Raw genomic sequence first — 21975 nt, forward strand, 5'->3', positions numbered from 1 at the left:
TTTATTTTATTATTGGTCTTATGATTTAAGAGACTTCCTATGTTATTTTATCAAAACTTTTTTCAATCTACATTCATACTTATGCAGGTCTTGATGTTTAATTGATTTTCATTGATTTTATTTCTTTTCTCACCCTTGAATTCCCTGTTTTTCAAGAACTCTTAAGACCATAGTTGCATCCAAATGATGCATAGTATTTGACACTATAAAAGAGGAAATTACTATGTATTAATGTATGCTCTGAAATGCCACTCCTTGGTAACTGAGCTGCATCTCTGTCTCTGGAGAGAAAAGTTAAATCACCATCATTTATTCTTCCACTTATGAGTATGCAATATTCTTATAGTGACCAAAGAACAGCAAAAAAAACAAAGAGTTCATATTTATGGAATTTGGTTTTTAGATTATTAAAGAAAAAATGCATTCACATGGGAAAACATACCTATATAACTGTGCTACTTAATAGCTCTTGATAGTGTTATGGAGCATGCAGAATACAGGTGAAAAATTGTGAAACACCATGATCTGGGAAGTTATGAGACATCTAGAAATGAGACAATGCTTGATTCATTCTAATATTAGTACAAGCTTCATCTAAGAATTGTATCATCTGATGAATGTTTACATAAAGAATAATGCTATAATTGTTTGAGATACAGACAGTTCTTACTCTGAGAGGATTTATGATCAAACATGCCTAGGAAAGGGTGCTAGATGTTATATGGGGACCAAGGTTTAGATAAGAAGAGGACATATGGTCTTATTAATGTATATAATCAGAAGACTTTTTATATGGATTTCTGGTGTACAATGATGACTGATATGGGCAAGATTGATCATATTGGTATGATTGATGTGCTTGACACTGACTTATGCTGCATTGACTTCTACATATCAGAAATTTTAGCATTAAATTTTATATTGAAGGCTATATTCAATATATACATATATATTCATTTTTTTAGACACAGGCTCTCCATATATTGTAGACTGGCTTAGAATTCATTGTACAGACCAGAGCACCTCACATTTTTTGCCTTAATCCTACTTCTGTGCTTAAATTATAAGTATGCAACAGAGTGGTTAGTCCTTCAGTTATGTGGTTGATGGTACCAGAGAGTGATGGTGATGTTGGTGGTGGTGATGGTGGTGGTAGTGGCAGTTTTAGTGGTAATCTTATGCATTTTATCAGATTTCCATAGTGAGAATCCATTTATATATTCCTGTACTCATGACTTTTAATTAAGAAGAATCATCTGATCCTTCTTAGAAAGAGTAACAAAATATCTACAGAAGAAGATAAAGTGACAAAATGTGGAGCAGAGACTTAGGGAAAGACCATCCAGAGACTACACCACCTAAGGATCCATCCCATATGTAGTTACAAAACCCAGACATTATTGTGGATGCCAACAAGTGCTTCCTGACAAGAGCCTGATATAGCTGTCACCTGGGAGGCTCTGCCAGTACATGACAAATACAGAGGGGGACATTCTCTACCAACCATTGAACTTAGCACAGGGTCCACAATGGAGGAGCTACAGAGAGGACCCAAGGAGCTGAGGGGGTTTGTAGTGCCACAGGAGGAACAACAATATGAACCACCCAGTAACCCCAGTGCTCCCAGGGACTTAACCACCAACCAAAGCGTACACATGGAGGGACCCATGGATCCAGATACATATGCAGCCAAGGCTGGCTTTGTTTGACTTCAAATGGGGGAAAGGCCCTTGGTCCTGAGAAGGCTATATACCCCAGTATAGGGGAGTGCAAAAACAGGGAAGCAGGGGTGGGTGGTTTGGTGAGCAGGGGGAGGGGGGAGGGAGGAAACCAGGTTAGGGGACAGCATATGAAAATCCAGTGGAAAAAAGACAGCATTTTAAAAACATGGTGCTGGATCAACTGGAGGTCTGCATGCAGAAAAATGCAAATTGATCCATTCTTACCTCAGTGTACAAAGCTCAAGTCCAAGTGGATCAAAGATTTACACATAAAATCAGACACTCTGAAGCTTATAGGGGAGAAAGTGGGGACAAACCTGAAACACATGGTCACAGGGGAAAAGTTTCTGAACAGAACACCAATGGCTTATGCTCTAAGAATAAGAGTTGACAAATGGAACCTCATAAAACTGCAAAGCTTCTGTAAGGCAAAGGATATAGTCAATATGACAAAACGGCAACCAACAAATTGGGAAAAGACCTTTACTAACCCTATATCCGATAGAGGGCTAATATCCAATGTATACAAAGAACTCAAGAAGTTGGTCTCCAGAGAATTAAATAACCCTATTAAAAAATGAGGTACAGAGCTAAACAGGGAATTCTCATCTGAGGAAACTCAAATGGCTCTAAAGCACCTAAAGAAATGTTCAGCATCCTTAGTTATCAGGGAAATGCAAATCAAAACAACACTGAGATTCCACCTTACACCAGTCAGAATGGCTAAGTTAAAAAAGTCAGGGGACAGCAGATGCTGGATAGGATGTGGGGAAAGAGGAACACTTCTCCATTGTTGGTAGGATTGCAAGCTTGTAAAACCACTCTGGATATCAGTTTGGCGATTCCTCAGAAAATGAAATGTAAATAAAGAATATAACTAATAAAAAAAAAGAAAAAAGAAGACTCTTAATAATGTGATTTTTTTAAATGCATGAAACTGAATGTAAGAAATAGTAACAGAATTTGAAATTATTGAACATTCTGAAATATATACCTCAAGGAGGCAGAAAATATATCTAGCATGATAGAAAGAGAACCAGTTCGGGGAGGGGGTGGAAATAATGGATAGAGAAGTTAGGAAAAGGAATTAAAGGCATAAAATATTGTATGGATTGTACTCAAAGATAACACAAATTTTTAAAAATAATTTTTACATTAAACTAAAATATAAAACTTTGCCCATTCGGAAAAAAGAAAAGTGAAACAGAAGAATTAGAATCTTAAAAAGCAAACATAATTAAAACATTTAAAGTAGTCAAAAACTCTAATATATAAATACCTTGTATAATATGGGTTTCAATATACCAATCAGAGAAAACAAAGAAACGATAAACAAGACAAAATAAAATGCTGTTTGACAATTCCCAAACTTCAGTGCATGTGAAATAGAGTGGAACAATTAAGCAAGTGTTTGGCAGATGGTAAGAGTCAGGTTATTCACAGTTTAGAATGAGATAGAAGTAAGCAAGGGGAAGCAGATAAATGGAACATATGGCAAAGGAATAGAGCTGGAGACATAGAGTAAACTCATATTCTGCTTAAGTAGGTATAACTAGCAAAATATATTAACACTTATGCATATACACAGGTTAGCAAACATCCTCAGGGAGGGCCTGGATACATGGCTCATAAGTAGCAACCACTGAACTTACATTCTTGTTTCAGTTTCCAATTCTCTCTCTCTTTTTTAATTTTTATTAAAATAAATCAGAGTTTTGATAACAATGACTGATTCAGAAATGAGAGTGCAAAAAAATCATTGCATAGGAGTCATCTACATATGATTACATATGATTCATATATATGATTATATATGAATCACCGTGAAGAATAAGAACAGGAGATAGAGCTGGAAAACAAAGTCCTTATTAAAAGTGGGGATAGAAGAGGGTCAATATGATCAAAGCAGTTCATATGCAGAGATAGAAATATAACAAAAGTCATTATTTTGTATGATTATTATATGCTAGTAAAATGTAAACAATTTTAAAACTGACAAAACTTAAACTACAAAATAAATAATAGCATTACATTATATATTTGTATCTAATATATATCTGTAAGTATGACTAAGTTCTTTAAAAGAGAATGAATTAAAATTATGGCCATGAGGTCATACATGATATGTGAGAACACAAATGTTATGGGAAAATAAGGGTTCACAAAAGTAATTAATTGATGTTCCTAAGATTAAGATATCCTGTATTTAAGAGCTCTCATATATATAAAATGGGCTATTTCTGGAGGAAAAGGAGAAGGGGTTTGCTTAAAGGAGTCAAATAGAAACCCTATAAAGATCAACACAGAAGATGGAAAAATGTGGTTAATATTGGAACCACTACTAATGAATGCCATGAGTCAATAGGATTTGAAATGCTAAGACTCATTAATTCTCTGTAATTAATATGTAGATGCTTAGATATTTTAAAAACTATTTTATTAATGGTTATTAAATGCTTCAACCTCCCTTTTAGCCTACCTACAAAGAGGTTAGGAGAAAAGATATTTTAATGGGAAATACGGGTTGCAAACCTGTTTAGAATTAATTCTTTGGGGTTGTTCCAAACTTCATTCTCAGAATACCAGAAGTCCAGTCCAAAACACCAATCATGAGTCAATAGAAGTGGTTTTATCCAGAAGACACTGAGGCTTTGTTGAATTGTCATAAGTTTGCACAAGTGGCAACAAACAGCTGGAAAATGAGGCACATTTCTCTCTAGAAAGTCACAAATGAAGATCATTAAAGGCCAGCAAAGTGTTGCAAGGCGTACCAATGCAAGAATGTTTTATCACTGTCTGTGGGTTATATTTATATTCTAACTATCACAAATCCTCTCCACCATCTGCTCCAGCAAAACATGACATGCCCCTTTTCAAAACAGCTTCAAGAAAAATGTGCATCTGCTTACACAAACCATCCTCTCACATTTCTGTGTCAACAAACATCCTCTCATCAGAGAGCTTCTACAAAAATATCACATGTCACAACTGACTCTCCAAAGAAACCAGAGATTTCTACTTCAAATATGGCTAAGTAACACTTTCTTTTCACAATTCAGCAAACTGTGAGAGTATGTATTAATATGTACTTCTTTTATCCATTAATTAATCTATTTATTTACTTTACATCCTGATCACAGCCTCACCTGTCTTCTATTTTCTCCCTCATATACCCTCCTCCCCATTATCCACTCCCCTTCTCTACAGAGGAGGAGGTCCCTTCTGGATACCAATCTACACTGGCATATCAAGTCACTGCAGGGCTGGGTTCATTCACTCTACTTACCTAGAGAAAGCAGCCAGTTATAGGAATAGGATCCACAGGCAGACAACAGAATCAAGAACAGGCCTTGCTCCAGTTGTTGGAGAATTAGCATGAAATCCAAGCTACACTTCTGCTACCTGAAATTTCTGATTAGTTCTACTTCAAGACGCATAGTCCTATATACCCAAAACATGTTCCATTACACCACAAGGACACTCACTTCACCATGTTCATAACAGCTTTTCTCCTAATTGCCAGAAACTGGAAATAACCTAGATGTCTCTCAGTCAAAGAATGGATAAAGAAAATGTGGTTTATTTACACAATGGAATACTACTCAGCTATTAAAAACATAGATATTATGAAATTTGTAAGCAAATAGATGGAACTAGGAAATATCATCCTGAGTTATGTACTCAGACTGAAAAGTACAAACATGGAGTATACTCATTTGTAAGTGGATATTAGCCTTTAAATACAGGATACCAACCCAACAATCCATACACCCAAGAAAGTAAATAACAAAGAGGGTAAAAGGGAAGATGTTTGAATTTCACTCAGAAGAAGAAATAAAAAGTCATGGGTAGTGGATGGAGAGAGGGAACTGGATGGAAGAAGGGATGGGAGAGTTGGGGAGAGTTGGGAAGAGAAGGCCAGGAGAGTGAATGGAAACCACCAGAATTGGTTGGGGGCTGGAGGCTCTAGGATATGTCAGTGACCTGGTGTGGGAGAAACTCCAGAGAGTCTATGAGGGTGACTCTAGCTGAGATTCCTAGCAGTTGGGCATAGAGGGTCTTAAATGGCCACCACATGTAGCCAGGCAGGACTCTCATGGAAGAGGTACCAACATGAACCTATCCACAAAACCTTTAACCCAAAGTTTGTCAAACCTATAAGAAGTACAGAGACAGTGTTAGAGCAAAGACTGAGGGACTGGTCAACAAATGACTGACCAGTTTGTTAACCTTCCCATCAGCAAGAACTGATCCCTGACAGCATTAATGATGGTTTGTTATATGAAGCCTAGCATAACTCTTCTCTGAGAGACTCTACCTAACACTTTCATAGACCCAGAGCTCCCCTGAGACAGTGCTCAGGGAGTCTTGTGGAAAGCTGGGGGAAGCCTTGAGGAACCCAAAGGGTTTAGGGACTCCACAGAAGACCAATATGTAATTCTTTTGGGGGAGTGACTTTTGGGGGAGCTTTTTCTCCTCCCTTTTTTCTGTCTTTGAAATTGAATATTTTCTTAATTTACATTTCAAATGTTATCCCATTTCCTGGCTTCCATCTTTGAAACCCCTTTCCCATCCTTCCTCCTACTGCTTCTGTGAAGATGCTCCCCTACCCTCCTATCCACTCCTGCCTCCCCACCCTCAAACTCCTCTACACTGGGGCATCAAATCTTCACAGGAGGATCCTGACAGGAACCTGATTTAGCTGTCTCCTGAGAGGTTCTGCCAGATCCTGACAAATACAGAGACAGATGCTGGCATCCAATCATGGGGACTGAGCACAAGATCCCCAATAGAGGAGCTAAAGAAAGGACTGAAGGAGCTGAACCTCATAGGAAGAACAACAATATCAACCAGTCAGACACACCCCCCAGAGCTCCCAGGGACTAATCCACCCACCAAGTAGAACACATGGAGGGACCCATGGCTCCAGTCTCATATGTAACAGAGGATGGTCATGTATACGTCTTAAAATATAAAAATCACTGTTTTTTCTACAACAGTTAGGAATAACTCAATAGTCCTCTAGAAATGAATACATATATACATGGGAGTATACCAAAGGACCTTGTGCAGAAAAACTGATATTAATATAGTTACTCCCTTGAAAATATGGAGTAAAATTTCAACACCTTTGTTGGAGCAGTTTCAAACACATTTTTTGAAAGTACTGACATTCTAAATTACATGATACATAGGGAAAATAAAATAATGCCAAGTAAGATAAAACACAAATTACATGTTAAATGGCAGGAGAAATTAAGAAAATGAAAATGGAAAATTAAAAGACAATTTTATTTAAAATAGCAAGGAAATCTCTAAAATAGAAAATTAACCACAATAAAATTTAAAGATATACTCATTCTCATTCCTATAAGAACAGCTATATATAAGGAAAATGTATAAACACAAGAAGTTTGATAATGTTTACATTATAAATTTTATTTCTTAAGCAACAATGAGCTAATAGTAAATACACACAAAATTTGATAGGAAGAAAATAGTATAATTTCTTATAATTATGTACATCATTTATTAAAAGAGTAAATCAATTAAGACAATTCCATCTAGCACAGTATTACAGTCCATGAAATGTTTATGAATATTCAAGCTGAATTGATATCTTTCTTAGATTTATTTTCTCCTTTATGTAGCAATGTTTCCTGGGTAATTCCTGTGTGTCTAGTGCCTATAGGAGTTAGAAGACAGGATTAGATGCCATGGAAAGGGAAAAGTAACACTGTGGTCACTGTAGAACTGTCTAACTGGAGGCTTGTTGGAGATAGGAAATTCCAGGGCTGTTGTATTTTAATGAGTGACTCTCACTATGATAGACAGTGATCATGCTGACTTTCTGTAATGTTCTTTCTTTAGGTTCAATTTCGAGCAAGAAACACAAATTGTCCCTTAGTTAAGGATGGTTGTGAGCCATCATAGGTTGTTACAAATCTAAAGATAATCCTCTTTGGGAACAGTGAATTCTTAAACCAACTTTCTAGTCTCCTGACTAAAATTTATTACACACACACACACACACACACACACACCAAATTTAAATAGATAAAAATATTCACATGCTATGATGTATGATGTAAATAATGGTCAAAATTTTATTTTTCATTTTGATAGAATAATTATAAATTTATTTTCCAGCAATTAAAAGGTATCTTATTAAAGTATACTCCAGGGATTGAAAAACCTATCAAGGATGGGTGGATGGATGGAAGAACACTGTCATAAAGGCAAGGAAGGGAATAGGGGAAATTGGGAAGGGGGATAAAACTTGAAATTTCCATAAATAAAATAACAAAAAGAAAGGAGAAAAAAGACCTATTAGTTGACTGATCCTTTATTTGATTTTTTTATATTTAATTAATATTTATTCACTTAATTTTGAGATATAATCTCACTGTGTAAAACTGGTTTGTCTAGAACTCATTATTAATATCACAGTGATCTGTTTGCTTCTGTATGATAATTTCTGGGATTAGAAGCATGTACTTCCATAATTGGCAAAAATGATTATATGCCTTGGATTAAATGTTTACAAATTACGGTATTTATAAATGACACTGTTATTTTCATTTTTTCAAAACAACTAATAGGAAATATGAGACTACATATTGGGAAAGCATTGCCTGTGATATTTATGTATCTGAGACTTCAGTGACTTCCATATGTATTCCAAGACTCATCCTTGTGTATCAGAAACTCTTATTAGCTTTATTTCAAAACATGAACTCAAGTCTGTCTGTTTATCTTCAATTATGATGCAACATTGCAGATAATTCTCCTGCCTTCCTCTACTGTAAGATTTATCATTCTTGTCATTACAATCAAAGTTCATCAGATAAATAGAAAAACAAATCAAATAATAGGCAGCTATATGCTTGGATGCATGGATAGATGGGTAGATAGACACAAAGTGGAAAGTTTGGAAAATAGATAGATGATCTACTAAATGTCAAGTAAATAGTAAATAATATAAATATGTAGATGATAGATTGATAGACAGATGATAAACAGGTAGAGGATATATATTTGGTAGATGATAGATATAGATAGATAAATAGATAATGGACTGTAGATGATAGACTGTAGCCACCCATGCCTACATTTGAACAATTTACTGGGTCACCTGGAAGGAAACCTGGTCATTGGAAGCAGGGTGACAAGAGGAACGTGAAGGCAAGAAAAATTTCCTGTTTAAGGCTTAGAGTTTAATGAGGTTCTATCTATCTATCTATCTATCTATCTATCTATCTATCTATCTATCTATCTACCTACCTACCTATCTTTCCATCTATCTATATGTTCTGCTTGCTCTGCAGGAGGCTGGCATCAGGTGTAGGCTAGTGTCTCTCAGGAAGCAGCTATCCTTGGAGAACAATGGGCTTCACCTTGGTCTGAGCCCTCCAGACTAGGTAGAGGGGATCATGGCTAACACAGGAATTCCTGTTGAAGGCTGGGAGAGGAACTTCACCTTGATCAATGTCAAGTTGTGCCTGGTGACATAGCACCTCAATAGGTTCTCTACAATAGATAAATGATAGATGATAGAGGTTTCTGAATTTTTCCCCAAACTATGCATTTGCTGTTGGAAATCAAATTTAGGGATAGGAGCTTACAGCTAATGAGCAAGCTCACTATCAGAGTGAAATTAAGCCATTAACTTCTTGAAGATCTTTTTTCACTTTCTTTACATATTAATGCCTAATGTATTTCAATATATTATATTTCATATAATCATATATATGCATAATCACCCATAAACACATACCCAATACAGACATATACATATAATATACATATATGCATATACACATATAGACATATAGTCATATGTACTCACTCACTCATATAGACATGTAGACATATACACTTATACATATCTATACATATACACGTCTATACATCTGTACATATAAACATATATATATATATTTACACATATATACATATACACATACATTTACATATGTATGCACACTATATTTGTATATATATATACACACACACACACACACACACATTTACAAATCATGTATGTGTATACTATTTGTGTATAAATGTGGGCCTGTATGTATTGATTAATTTAGGCATGCTTAATCCTTATCCATCAATCTTCAATCTGTTTTATTATGGTAATGACTACAACTATAGGCCAAAAGCATTGTCATTAGCTTGTTTTTTTTGACTGAAAAAGATGTAATGTGCTGGGTGGTGGTGGTGCACGCCTGTAATCCCAGCACTCTGGGAGGCAGAGGCAGGTGGATTTCTGAGTTCGAGGCCAGCCTGGTCTACAGAGTGAGTTCCAGGACAGCCAGGACTACACAGAGAAACCCTGTCTCGAAAAAACCAAATCCAAAAAACCAAAAAAAAAAAAAAAAAAGAAAAAGATGTAATGCAACTACTGGTGCTATAAAAAACTATTATATTGTTTACTGTTGATATTTTCTTTTTGTGGGGAATACTTTACAGGTTATTCATGATTGTCATGAATTGTTAGGATATATACCAGTATATACCTTAGAAGATTAACTTATTGTCATTCAGTTCCAAATAGAAAAAGATAAAAAATATGAAAATAAATTAAGTATGATTTGAAATATAAATATCAGAATGTATATGTATGGTAAATATATGTTGATTAATATAAACAGTTGAATATTAATGAAAATGTATTAGTTTTCTCAAATGCTTTGAAAGACGATAAAATATAGAATATAGTTTTCTTTTGTTTTCATGTCTAGTCAAATATGTTTTCAATTTCTCTTCTGTGTTGTAATTGTTACTTTGTTCTTTAGGCAAAGTATATTTTCTTTAGATTTTTAAAATGCTTTAATTTTTACCAAAAATGTATGTTTTATGAACTTTTGTTTTGCTATCCATCTTTCTTTTAAAACTACTGACTCAGAGTTTATTTTCCTTGTGCTTCTAGTAATAATGCATTGCCATCCTAGGTAGATAAGGCCAAGAGCAAAATAAATATACCTGAATACTGAAAAGCTAATTTTTATGGATGATTGCATTATGAAAATTGTAAAACAGAAAAATAAAAGGTATCTCAATGGAGGGAGAATTAGTTATTATTTTTGTAGCTTTTAAAGAAAATGACAAATTAAAGTGTATTCCAAATGAAGGGGAGTCACAGTTAAGCATGTGTGTAAACACGCCGGCATTGGCTTTATACTGCAAAATGTTCCCAAAGTGCTGTTTCCTTGGAAACTACAAATTAAGTTAATTATGGAAACCTGTGCCTTGAAATCCCTTCATCCAAAACTCTCTACCAGGGTTATGAATTGAACCGTGCTTGGTAAAAAAAAAAAAAAAAAAAAAAATGTAATCTAAATACCTCTGCAAATAATAGATCTAAATTTTAATTATGTGATTCCAAACAACAAAATTTCGATAACCCCCGACTTCAGGAAATAATTTGTTATAATTGAGAAAGAAAGTAGTCATGTTCCAAAATGTAGGTCACTGAACATTTCCCTGAAGAAATGTTGCTTTCTGTTCTCCTTTTCCTGATTTCCTCTGTCTGAATTGGTGAACATACTTTTCTTTATTGAGCAAAGAGTTACTTTCATTTTTATAAAGTACTTTATAAAAGTACCAATTTTTGGTATTGTACTTTCTTCTGAAATGTCTTGATTGAGAATTCCATAAGTAAAATTAGTATGTTTTGAAAAAAATCTCTGCTTCCTTTTCCTTCTTTCCCATTCTTCCGTATACCTCCATATTTTCTCTCCTGCATTTACTCTAGTGAGTGGACTTAGTGTTGCATGTATGGCAATGCATGTAGGACCACTCATTGCAATTGTTAACAGAGTAGCGCCAGGAGTAAAGTGACCCTACTCCTACCAGGTGTCAACCAACAATCATTCCTCAAGTTGTAAAGGTGGATCTTCATGAGCTCTTTTGGTATTTGTGTTGGCATTTTGGTTGGCCTGATCCTGTGCAGGTCTTGTGAATGTAGGTATGAGTTCATGTGTCCCATGCTATGACTATCCTGAAAACACACATATTTTATTTTGTATTGGATATTTTATTTATTTACATTTCAAATTTTAATTCCTTTGCCAGTTTCCCTTGTGAAACCCCCATCCCATGATCCCTACCCCTGCTTCTATGAGGGTGCTCCCCCACCTATCCACCTACTCCTACCAACTCACATTGGCATTCCCTTACCCTGGGGCATCACACCTTCCCAGGACCAAGGGCCTCTGCCTTGGTCATTGATGCCTTATGAGGCTATTCTCTACTACATATGCACCTGAAGCCGTGGGTCCTTCCATCCTTCCATGTGTAGTCTTTGGTTGGTGGTTTAGTCCCTGGGAGCTCTGGGGGATCTGGTTAGTTGACGCTTGTTCTTCCTATGGGATTGAAAATCTCTCCAGCTCCCTCCTTCTCTAAGCTCTTTCTCTAAATCTTCCATTGCGGACCCCATGCTCAGGTTGGCTGCAAGCATGCCTCTCTATTTGTCAGGCTCTGGCAGAGCCTCTCATAAGACACTATATCTGGCTCCTGTCAGCAAGCACTTCTTGGCATCCAAAATAGTTGGGATTTGGTGTCTGTCTATGGGATTGATCCCCAGGTGGGACAGTCTCTGGATGGCCTTTGCTTCAGTCTCTGCACCACACTTTTTCTCCATATTTCCTCCCGTGTGAGTATTTTTGTTCCCCTTCCTAAGAATGACTGAAGCATCCACACTTTGGTCTTCCTACTTATAGAGTTTCATTTGGTCTGTAAATTTTATCTTGGGTAATCTGAGCTTTTGGGCTAATACCCACTTATCAGGGAGTGCATACCATGTGTGTTCTTTTGTGATCAGGTTACCTCACTCAGGATGATACCTTCTAGTTCCATTCATTTGCCAAAGAATTTCATGTGTTCATTGTTTTTAATAGCTAAGTGGTACTCCATTGTGTAAATTTATCACATTTTCTGTATCCATTCCTCTGCTGAGGGAGATCTGGGTTGTTTCTAGCTCCTGGCTATTATAAATAAGGCTGCTATAAACATAGTGGAGCATGTGTCCTTTAATACATTGGAACATCTTTTGGGTATATGCCCAAGAGTGATATAGCTGGGTCCTCAGGAAATACTACATCCAAATGTCTGAGAAACTGCCAGACTGATTTCCAGAGTGGTTGTACCTGCTTGCAATCCCAACAACAATGGAGGGGTGTTCCTTTTTCTCCACATCCTTGCCAGTACCTGCTGTCACATGAGTTTTTGATCCTAGCCAGTCTGACTGGTGTGAGGTGGAGTCTCGGGATTGCTTTGATTTGCATATCCCTGATGACTAAGGATGTTGAATGTATTTCTCAGTTGAGAATTCTTTGTTTACCTCTGTACACCATTTATTATAGTGCTATTTGATAGTCTGGAGTCTAATTTCTTGAGTTCTTTGTATATATTTGATATTAGACCACTATTGGATGTTGGTAAAGGTCTTTTCCTAGTCTGTTGGTTGTTGCTTTGTCCTTTTGACAGTGTCCTTTGCTTTACACAAGCTTTTCAATTTTATGAGGTCTCATTAGTTGATCTTTGGTCTTAGAGCAGAAGCTATTGGTGTTCTATTTAGAAAAATTTCCCCTGTGCCCTTGTGTTCGAGGCTCTTCCCCACTTTTCCTTCTTTTAGTTTCAGTGTATCTGGTTTTATGTGGAGGTCCTTGAATAGTTGGTTACTACAACCTTTTCATCACCTCTGTTCCTGAGTTGATCCTCCTGAGCCCGAGAGCAAGTGGGTGTGATACAGAAGGTCCAACTATGGCTAAGCATCCCGCATTTCTCATCATCTCTATAGTAACTGGTTGTTCATCTTTTTATCATGCAGAGCCAAAGAGCTTCACTGATGAAGACAGAGGGGAGTATTAAACTATGAATATAATATATTATATGATATATTATAAAACTATATCATATAATATATTATATTCATAGTTTAAGAAGCAGTTTAGTACTAGGTCTATTTTGCAGAATAATAATAGTAGGTTCTTCCCTAACAATCCCAGCATCCCACCCACAGGCTTATGTTTAATTAACAATATCTGTCATAAACTCAGTCTTTTAAATTAGGCCATGAGTGTAATCAGAAAGAGGCTGAAGAAATCATCCAAGCCACTCTTACAACAGTGAGAATATTTTTGCCATTATGTACATTATGGTAGTTTGCAGATTTCACAGTTGTGTAAGACTATTGTGGAACTTTTCCCTCAGTACTGTACATTGCTTCACATGTACTATCAAAGAGAGTGAGAAGGAAAGAAACTTCTAGGTCTGAAAGAGGTGGGTTCTGACATAAGCTGGGTGTTCAGTTTAGAGTATCTTTAGCAATAATGTCTTATAATCAGTTAATGGTGTTCTTAATATTTCTCATAATTAAAATAAAGTATTTGTATTGTAAATGTCATTTGAATGTTTCTTAAATAGAAATATCAGATAAATTAAATGTATGAGAACCTAGTTGAGTCATTTAATTGGTATAAATAAATAATTTAGAAAATAGACAAGATAAATAATTGGTTTATAAATTATTCACTCATTGTATCATCTGGAGTAAAAAGAAAATGTCTCTTGACATTAAAATTCTATACTTAAAACTACTTTGCTATATTTAATCACTGTTGCAATCAACTCAAAAAAGTTTTTCTTGCTGTTCTTGTCTAATGAGGACAAACTGATATTCAATAATTTAACATAAATGCTGTTGCCCTAGCCATTGGTCCCTTTGGGATGGTCCTTGTGTATAGGGTGTAAGAAGTTTCTGCATTATCTTCTTGACATCAGTGATCTGAAAGTGACATCTATTTTCAAATGGTTGTTACTCTAAGCTATGAAATGGAAGCAAACTGAAAAATACAAATAAAACCCATGAACAAACATAGAAATTAATGTGAAAAAGGCTGAGGACATAGAAAGCAGCTTGCAGCAGTGCTGATCTTCCTCTTAGAGATTTAACCTAATGCTTCAGAATAGAGGAGTTTCAGAGGAATTCCTTCAGGTCCTCAGAAGACAAACTTTTACTTCTATTAAAGAGAATATGCAGAATGACAACACTAAGATTTCTCAAAATTAAGTCACTCTTCAACTTGTGTATTAAGAATTTTGCTTCACAGTATCATTTTAGGTAATGTTATTTGGAAAGAAATTTTTATCAAAGAATGATTTTATATTATTTATAGAAATAGCATACATATAAGTTTTTGAGATTAGGCTTATCTTGTTTCTGTTATTGCACTATTAACAATTTTAAGGTGTGTGTGTGTTTATGTGTATGGTGTGTGTGTATGTGTGTTATGTGTGTGTGTGTATGTGTGTTATGTGTGTGTGTTTGTATGTGGTGTGTGTTTGTATGTGGTGTGTGTTTGCATGTTTCTGTGTCATATATGGATATCTGTACATAAGCAAAGGTAATTTCATGCAGGCCATAGGTTGATCCTGGGACTTCTTAACTACTGTCTGCTTTATTTTTATTCATTGACTCTCTTATATCTAGGGTCTTACCATTTTTGATAGATTGAGTGATCAGCAAGCTTCTTTGTCCTCTTGTGTTTTTGCTCTCCACTCTGGGGTTAGTCATGGCATCACTGATATTTAGGTGCTGCTTATCAGCACTCTCATCTTTACGTTTATACAACAGGCACATTACATAGCCATTCCCTCATGTCTCATAGTTATCTTTTAATTAATATTGGTTTCTAAATGATATGTGCTTAAGTGTTAAAAACATTTTATTAATACACTTATGTTTCCACTTTCTGTATATATATATCACCCAATGAATAGTCAATGAATAAAAATAAAGCAGACAGTAGTTGAAGAAGTCCCAGGATCAACCTATAGCCTGCATGAAATTACCTTTGCTTATGTACAGATATCCATATATGACACAGAAAATCCAAGAATATTTATTTATTATATATTTATATATATAATTTATATATATATGAATTCTCCATATACAATTCTGAGTGTGTTTTTATTATATCATTAGTAGTGTTTCAGAATTTAATTGAATATGCTGCACAATCATAATTAAACATGTCACCACCATTTCGATGATTACATTGTTCCCATGTGTATCTTTAAGCATCCTCCTATAATTTCCAGCAAGTACTATTTTGTTTTTATAGTTCCTCTCTTAGTTTCGTTTTTTATTTCTACTGTTTTTCTTTAAACTTTTCTCATAGTCCAGTCTTTATCCCCAACCCACTTCACACTCTGACTGTTCCTCGTCCCATACCTCCTCCCCAGTCTCTTAGAGAATGCCCCCACCCCAACTCCAATCTCAGTTTCACTTTTTAAACTTTTCAGTAATTGATTATTTTATTTATTTATATTTCACATGCTGTCCCTGTTAGGATTCTGTCTAAGCTCCTTCCCCCACCACACAGTTGCCTGACAGTAGCCAGGTGTGCTTCTCCCTACAGTTATCTGGTAATAGCCAGGTAGACCAGGCCCTCTATAAGAGGGACTACCTGGCCCTCCTCTCTCTCTCTCTCTCTCTCTCTCTCTCTCTCTCTCTCTCTCTCTCTCTCTCTCTCTTACTCCTGTTTCTTGCTTGTTTCTTGCTTGCCCTTTTGGGCCCTTCTCTTTTTGTCCCTCTCCACATGGTCATGCCTGGATTTTACTTCTTTACTCTCCCCTTCTCTCTGCTGTTCTCTGCCTCTACTACCCTCTTAACCCCCTTCCTATGCCCTGAATAACCTCTTTCTATACTGTACCATTGTATGACTAGTCCCTCAAGGGGAAGGGGTGTAGTTGACAGCAGATGCAGGCAAGAATGTGGAGAAAGAGGACCACTCCACAATTGCTGTTGGTACTTCAAGTGGGTACAACTACTTTTGAAATCTATCTGCCTGTTCCTCAGAAAATTAGAAATAGTGCCATCTGAAACTATGGCTATATCACTACACATCATATAACCACAAGCTATCCCAACTTTTAACCAGGACATGTGCTCCACTGTATTTATAGAATTTATTCTATGATTAGCTAGTCTACAAATAGTCTTATTTATTATAAGCAAAAGCTGGAAACAATCCAGATGTCCATCAAACAAAGAATGGATACAAGAATTGTGGTTCATTTACACAAAGGACTACTCCACTATTAAATATGATGGCTTCATGAATTTTCACGCAAATGGAGGCAACTAGAAAATATCATCATGAGTGAAGTAACTTAGATCCAAAAGGACACACATGGTATATACTCACTGATAAGTGGATATTAGCTCCAAAGATCAGAATACCCATGGCATGGGTATTTCAATCTTGCCTAGATGAGAAGACAAATAATCAAGGAGGTTGAGGGAGTGAGGGACCTGGGGAGGAGAGGAGAGGAGGAAAAGAGGGCAGGACCAGGTATGGGAAGAGTTCGAAACACTCTTTATGCTTAGAATATTTCCAAGAGCACACAGCATCACTCATTATCCTTAGGTTATCTCCATGTTTCCGAACTTACTGAGCTGGTTTAATTTTAGGGTATGGAGTAAATTATTAAATGGTATATACTATGTATGTGTATTCATCCTTATATTAGTTTCACCATGTTTAAGCATGGTGTACGTATTAACTCATATTTGTTTTTTTTTTTGTTTTTGTTTTTTTTGTTTTTTTGTTTTTTTGTTTTGTTTTTTTTTTTTTTTACCATTTATCTACTCATTGGATTATATGTCTACTTTTCTGTTTACTCTAAACCCACATTTATATATTGGAAACTAACTCAGTATGATATAATTTATTGCTCTTTTCTGTGTTAGTAATATCTTTCACCAACAGTGAAAACCTGATATACTAACTTTAAAATATCTACTTACTTGATTAATGGCAAGGTTAATGTTTATTGTCAAGCTCACACGACTTAGAATAATCTAGCAGTCAACTCTCTGAATGTGTGAGATGATAAGATCCACATTTACTATCTACATCACCATTCTACAGACTTGGGTGCTTGAAAAAATAAACAAGAGACAGCAAATTGAGACTTTGAACCAACCCCTGCTTCCTCTCTGTGGATCAGATGCCAGTATATGCTCTTTTTTACCTGTTGTAACCTAGAATAAATCTATCCTTTTCAAAATTGCTTCTTGTCAAGGGTTTGCTCAAAAATCTACAAGAGAAATAAATCAAGTATCAAATCTTAGTAAAAAGTATGAAAGTTTCCTGGAACTCCTGAAGTATTATTCTTTTGTGAGAAAAAAAGAAATTTTAGATTATAGTTATTTTATATGGGATGTTGTAGTACACAGTATTATGGTGTGAAATAACAAGGTTGAAATAAACATACATTTAACTTTTCTGATTGGATTACATCATGTTCTCCATTTTATTATCAATTGAAAGATATTGTTACAAAAATTCAAACTGTCTAAATTGCTTTGTTCTCTCTCTCAGCCATCCATATTGATTTATGACCATGCTGCTTAGATGCTCATTGATTTTAAAATTTATTTCATTTTGTTCTTTACCTTTAATTGCCTATGTTAAAGAAGGATTTTACTATCATTAATGTACAATCTCAATTTCACTGATATAGGAATGCCAAAAAAAATCAGTGCATATATGTTGAAAACAACCTAACATACATAATTGGGAGTCAAATCTTGAAACTCAGAGATTTTTAAAATCAACAATTTATTATTGCTTTGTCGTTAACTTTGTAAGCATTAAAAAATGCTCCCCACTAAATTCAATATTATTTGTAAATCTACAGTTTTTATGCAGATACATTCATTTTTGTATTGGCAATCACAGTTTTCTTAACTTGAAATATCAAATTTATAAAATTAGCACACGTTAACAACTGCAACTGAACTACCTGTGTTCCTTTAATCCAGTGCTTTACTAAATCAATTTTTATGTTATTCTTTGTACAATCAGTTTCTTTCATTCCCCTCTCGAGGGCCAAAATGCTCACAATTTTCTGAAAATCTTTAAAATTTTAAATGGAAGTTGGATGTGGTCATTATCTGTGGCAGAGTAACAATTACAGTGAACAATTTTTCCATTATTGAAAATTAAATTACATTAACTAAAGTCTGTGAGAATTTAGTCTTTTTATACTATTTAATCTACATAAAAGCAAGTTTTATTTTCCTCATACCTTTGGTATATTCTCTTGTTTCATATTTTTATGTACAAAGGTTCAAAATAAAATTATTTCACTATTAGACACATGGAATTCTGTCTTAAAACCCAAACCAAACCAGAAAAGGCAAGTTCAGTATCAGTGTTCCTTATGTAATGTTGTTTACTGAGAAATTATTAATTACCCTTCATTTTTATGTTTACAAAGTACAAAATTGTGTCATAATTGAGGAAAGTTAAGGAAATGAAAACAATCAGTTCAAAATCAAGATTTGACTGTAGGCACACAAAGAACACTGCTATGAGCATTACCGTTAATCATAGGAAAATTAAAAAATATTTATTAAAAACAAAGGTGGCATTAAATATTATACATAAAGATAGACTCAACTTTTAATGCTCTAAATATGTATCAAATTGTGTTTGTGTTAGTCAATTTATATGAATGGTCCATATGATTATATATTCCTCCAAGACCAAATCTTATAGTTGAATACCCCAATATGGTCATATAATCTTAATTATTATTTTGTACAAAATGACTCTTGGTTATATAAAAATATTACATTTGGCTTTTCAAATTTGCAAATGTACTAGAACATCAAAATCCAATTCACTTTTTATAAAATCCAAACAACATTTTCCCCATTTAATGAACTTCATACTTGCCAGAATTTTTTCTGAAACTAAATTAATGTATGAAGCAAATATGTTGTCCACATGATTTTTAAATTATACCAAACAGTGATCTTACTATTTATGGAGACTCTTAAAGCACACACACTCACACACACACACACACACACAAACACACACACATATGTGTATATGTATGTATATATATATATGTATATATACATACACACAGATATGTATATATATATATATATATAATTATCCTTAAGACAGATAAAAAGAGAGATATTAAGAATGATGTGTCTTCATATAAGAATGTTAATCTTATTAAAATACTTTGATATATTAATATTCAATGGCTACATTAATAAATTATGATTCATATAATAAGACTTGTTATATTTAGAGACCTGTTTTTAGCTTTAGTTTTTTTTTTTATAGAAGGAAACTACAAGGGATAACAGGTATCAATATTCATGATCTGGTTATAGTGCTTGTAGTGGTTTGTGTGCATTTTATATTTCAAATGTATGTGATCTAACAGATTCCTCAAAGCTTTCTAAGTAACACACAAAAAAATCAGCAAATGTACATTTTACTATCTCTAGATGGCTCTTTATACAATACTAAACTATGAGATGATACCCTCCCTATAGTGTTCATACACATAAAATATTCATACAGTTTTGAAATCTATATAAACTTCTATCATCATTTCAGTTCAATATTACAATGCTCTCCTTAGCCAGAAATTATCCAGATATTAGGTGAAATGTTGGCAGCATTGTCACAAGGAAAGTATCTTAGTATGATTTTCTCATATGATCTACAGTCTTGCTTTAAGCAGAACTTCAAAATTATGCATCCCATGTTATGTTGTATTAAAGCCATTTGGACCTGAACTAACATAAACCATCTGTGTTATAATAATGCCTTTCATGTAACTTTATAAACAACACTATAAAGTCATAATCACCTTAATATCCTGCCTAAAAATATCTTTTTAATTTTGTATGTTTTGCATAATGCTTAAATCCTTGATAATGAAGGATTGCTATTTACACAGTCATTTTGGTTGTTATAGGTTATATAATTAATATTTATTTTTTTAGTTTTATGCTAATAATGCTTCCTGAATTTGCAAAATGATATAATGTAAAATGATTCCTAATGTAGGATAATGTATGAAGTTCCAACTCTACATTTGTTTCTGTAACTTTTATAAACTTCTTTAATTCAAATGTCAGAGTTAGTGTGAAGTTTTTCTTCACTTTGTTTTAAAAGTGTTATCAGAAAGAGGCCTTAGTCACATACATTAATTATAAATGTTTTTAAATAGCTTCCATTATATCTGGTATCATTTTTATTATTATAAAATAGTTGTATTTATGGGAATATTTATATAGTTATATGTAGTTCATATAAGATATAGTGTTATATTTCTAACTGGAAATTTCAGAATCCCTTGAGAGAAGCCAGGCAGGAACTGAAACAGGGCAGGTACTTGGAAGCAGAATACGATGGAAAAGCCATGGCAGATGCAACGAGCGAGGACCACTTGCCCAGGGGATTCCTCACCCACAATGCGTTTGCCCTTACAAATATAAAACCTTTTAAGAAAATGACTTAAAAACATACCTATAACCCAATGTATGGAGAAATTATCTCAATTTAGGTTTCATCCCCTTTGATGATCCTAACATGGATCATGTTGACATAAAACTTGCCAGGATGCCAGGAGTGTCTAAGTTTGTATAAGCTGTCACAAACTATGACCCATAGTTAATCAAAAGGTTGCTAATCTTCAAATAGACCACTCATCTTGAGCGATGACACTGGAGTTATATCCCTGGCATTCCAAGGCGGATTTCCTGGCACGTATCCTTTCCTCTTCTCTTGAAGAACTCTTTAATTTTCTCTTTGCTTTTTGTTTCTTTTGGAGGAACTTTCTTTCTAAGGAATAAATAGAAATGGATAAATTAGAACTTGTGAAGTACGTCAGTCTAATCCAAGTTCAAGGAGATGTACTTGATTGATGCCTATCAATTTCTGGGATGAAAGGTATATGCCAACATGTCCAACCTTTAATGATTTGTCACTTTTTATTTTCCCATCTTACAATTTGATTTTTTCTTTATTGAAAATAGATTCCATGTCTATGTGGGCTTTCTGTTGTTTTTATTGTTATTAAATATTACTTTATCTGATAGGAGGCATGGGATTATTTCAATCTTCTTATATTTGTTGAGGTCTGTCTTGTGACCAACTATATGATCTATTTTGGAGAAGGTACCATGAGGTGCTGAGAAAAAGGTATATTCTTTTACCTTGGGATGAAAAGTTTTATATATATCTGTTAAATCCAATTGGTCCAAAGCTTCAATTAGTTTCACTGTCTCCCTGTTTAGTTTCTGTTTTCCTGATCAGTCCATTGATGAGAGTGGAGTGTTGAAGTTACCCACAATTATTGTGTTAGGTGCAATGTGTGCTTTGAGCTTTAGTAAAGTTTCTTTTATGAATGA

Source organism: Apodemus sylvaticus, chromosome 8 (genome assembly GCF_947179515.1).
Source record: "Apodemus sylvaticus chromosome 8, mApoSyl1.1, whole genome shotgun sequence".
NCBI classification, from domain to species: domain Eukaryota; kingdom Metazoa; phylum Chordata; class Mammalia; order Rodentia; family Muridae; genus Apodemus; species Apodemus sylvaticus.